The sequence below is a fragment of the Callorhinus ursinus genome, unplaced genomic scaffold (genome assembly GCF_003265705.2).
Source record: "Callorhinus ursinus isolate GAN/ISIS: 27379988/994484 unplaced genomic scaffold, GSC_fseal_2.0 scaffold11, whole genome shotgun sequence".
Lineage (NCBI taxonomy): Eukaryota > Metazoa > Chordata > Mammalia > Carnivora > Otariidae > Callorhinus > Callorhinus ursinus.
Genome location: NW_027397073.1, coordinates 28,505,112 through 28,508,887, shown reverse-complemented (window position 1 = coordinate 28,508,887; position 3,776 = coordinate 28,505,112).

Here is a 3,776-nt window from a genome sequence, read left to right as displayed (position 1 = left end):
AGTGTGTGGCTCTCTTCTATTCACCAGCCTGATCATATTCTTTTTTTTTTCCCCTTTCTTTTCCCCCTAATTTCGGGTCTCTTCTGATTTGTTTAGTGTGTATTTTTCTGGGATCGTTGTTACCCTTCTAGCATTTGTTCTCTCATTCATCTGTTGTTCTCTGCACAAAATGACAAAACGGAAAAAATCACCTCAAAAAAGAACAAGAGGAAGTACCAACTGCCAGGGACCTAATCAATATGGACATTAGTGAGATGTCGGAACTAGAGTTCAGAATGACGATTTTAAAGATACTAGCTGGGCTTGAAAAAAGCATAGGAGATACTAGAGAATCCCCTTCTGGAGAAATAAAAGAACTAAAATCTAACCAAGTGGAAATCAAAAAGGCTATCAATGAGGTACAATAAAAAATGGAGGCTCTAACTGCTAGGATAAATGAGGCAGAAGAGAGAATTAGTGATACAGAATACCAAATGATGGAGAATAAAGAAGCTGAGAAAAAGAGAGATAAACAACTACTGGACCACGAGGGGAGATTTTGAGAAACAAGTGATACCATAAGATGAAACAATACTAGAATAATTGGAATCCCAGAAGAAGAAGAAAGAGAGAGGGGGACAGAAGGTATACTGGAGCAAATTATAGCAGAGAATTTCCCTAATTTGGGGAAGGAAACAGGCATCAAAATCCAGGAGGCACAGAGAACTCCTCTCAAAATCAATAAAAAGAGGTCAACACCCTGACATCTAATACTAAAACTTATGAATCTCAGAGACAAAGAGAAAATTCTGAAAGCCGCTCATGACAAGAAGTCTGTAACCTACAATGGTAGAAACATTAGGTTGGCAACAGACCTATCCACAGAGACCTGGGAGGCCAGAAAGGACTGGCATGATATATTCAGAGCACTAAATGAGAAAAATATGCAGCCAATATACTATATCGATCTAGACTGTCATTGAAAATAGAAGGAGAGATAAAAAACTTCCAGGACAAACAAAAACTAAAAGAATTTGTGAACACAAAACCAGCCATACAAGAAATATTGATAGGGGTCCTCTAAGCAAAGAGAGAGCCTAAAAGTAACATAGACCAGAAAGGAACACATACAATATACAGTAACAGTAACTTTACAGGCAATACAATGGCACTAAATTCATATATTTCAATACTTACCCTGAATGTAAAGGGGCTAAATGCCCCAATCAAAAGACACAGGCTCAGATTGGATGAAAAAACAAGACCCATCAATATGCTGTCTGCAAGAGACTCATTTTAGACGCAAAGACACCCCCAGATTGAAAGTGAGGGGGTGGAAAACCATTTACCATGCTAATGGACACCAAAAGAAAGCTGGGGTGGCAATCCTTATATCAGACAAATTAGATTTTAAACCAAAGACTATAATAAGAGATGAGGAAGGACACTGTATCATACTTAAAGGGTCTATCCAACAAGATCTAACAACTGTAAATATCTATGCTCCTAACATGGGTGCACCCAATTATATAAGCCAATTAATAACAAGAGCAGAGAAACACATCAACAACAATACAATAATAGTACGGGACTTCAACAGCCCCCTCATTGAAATGGACAGATCATCTAAGCAAAATATCAACAAGGAAATAAAGACTTTAAATGACACACTGGACCAAATGGACTTCACAGACATATTCAGAACATTCCATCCCAAAGCAACAGAATACATATTCTTCTCTAGTGCCCATGGAACATTCTCCAGAATAGATCACATCCTAGGTCACAATTCAGGTCTCAAATAGTACCAAAAGATTGGGATCATTCCCTGAATATTTTCAGACCACAATGCTTTGAAACTAGAACTCAATCACAAGAGGAAAGTTGCAAAGAACTCAAATACATGGAGGCTAAAGAGCATCCTACTAAAGAATGAATGGGTCAACCAGGAAATTAAAGAAGAATTAAAAAAATTCATGGAAACAAATGAAAATGAAAACACAGCTGTTCAAAATCTTTGGGATGCAGCAGAGGTGGTCCTTTAGAGGAAAGTATATAGCAATACAAGCCATTCTCAAGAAACAAGAAAGGTCTCAAATACACAACCTAACCCGACACCTAAAGGAACTGGAGAAAGAACAGCAAATAAAGCCTAAACACTAATTTCTTTTTGTTGTCTGATTGCTGTGGCTAGGATTTCTAATACTATGTTGAATAGCTGTGGTGATAGTGGACATCCCTGACGTCCTGTATTCCTATACCCTAACAACAATGCACAGAAATCAGTGGCATTCCTATACACCAACAACAAGACAGAAGAAAGAGAAATTAAGGAGTCAATCCCATTTACAACTGCACCCAAAACCATAAGATACCTAGGAATAAATCTAACCAAAGAGGCAAAGAATCTGTACTCAGAAAACTATAAAATACTCATGAAAGAAATTGAGGAAGACACAAAGAAATGGAAAAACGTTCCATGCTCATGGATTAGAAGAACAAATATGGTGAAGATGTCAAGGCTACTTAGAGCAATCTACACATTCAATGCAATCCCCATCAAAATACCATCCATTTTTTTCAAAGAAATGGAACAAATAATCCTAAAATTTGTATGGAACCAGAAAAGACCCCGAATAGCCAGAGGAATGTTGGAAAAGAAAAGCAAAGCCAGTGGCATCACAATTCCGGACTTCAAGCTCTATTACAAAGCTGTCATCATCAAGACAGTATGGTACTGGCACAAAAACAGACACATAGATCAATGGAACAGAATAGAGAGCCCAGAAATGGAACTTCAACTCTATGGTCAACTAATCTTCGACAAAGCAGGAAAGAATGTCCAATGGACAAAAGACAGTCTCTTCAACAAATGGTGTTGGGAAAATTGGACAGCCACGTGCAGAAGAATGAAACTGGACCATTTCCTTACACCACACACAAAAATAGACTCTAAATGGCTGAAAGACCTAAATGTGAGACAGGAGTCCAACAAATTCTAAAGAAGAACACAGACAGCAACCTCTTCGACCTCAGCCACAGCAACTTCTTCCTAGAAGCATCGCCAAAGGCAAGGGAAGCAAGGGCAAATATGAACTATTGGGACCTCATCAAGATAAAAAGCTTTTGCACAGCAAAAGAAAGAGTCAAGAAAACCAAAAGACAACCGACAGAATGTGAGAAGATATTTGCAAGTGACATATCAGATAAAGGGCTAGTATCCAAAATCTATAAAGAAGTTATCAAACTCAACACCCAAAGGTCAAATGATCCAATTAAGAAATGGGGAGAAGACATGAACAGACATTTCTGCAAAGAAGATATCCAAATGGCCAATAGACACTTGAAAAAGTGCTCAGCATTGCTCAGCATCAGGGAAATCCAAATCAAAACCTCAATGAGATACCACCTCACACCAGTCAGAATGGCTAAAATTAACTAGTCAGGAAATGATAGATGTTGGTGGGAATGCGGAGAAAGGGGAACCCTCCTACACTGTTGGTGGGAATGCAAGCTGGTGCAGCCACTCTGGAAAACAGTATGGAGGTTCCTCAAAAAATTGAAAATAGAGCTACCATACAACCCAGTAATTGCACTACTGGGTATTTACCCCAAAGATACAAATACAAATGTAGGGATCCAAAGGGGTACATGCACCCTGATGTTTATAGGAGCAATGTCCACAATAGCCAAACTGTGGAAAGAGCCAAGATGTCCATTGACAGATGAATGGATAAAGAGGAGTGGTATACACACACACACACACACACACACACACACACACACACACACACACA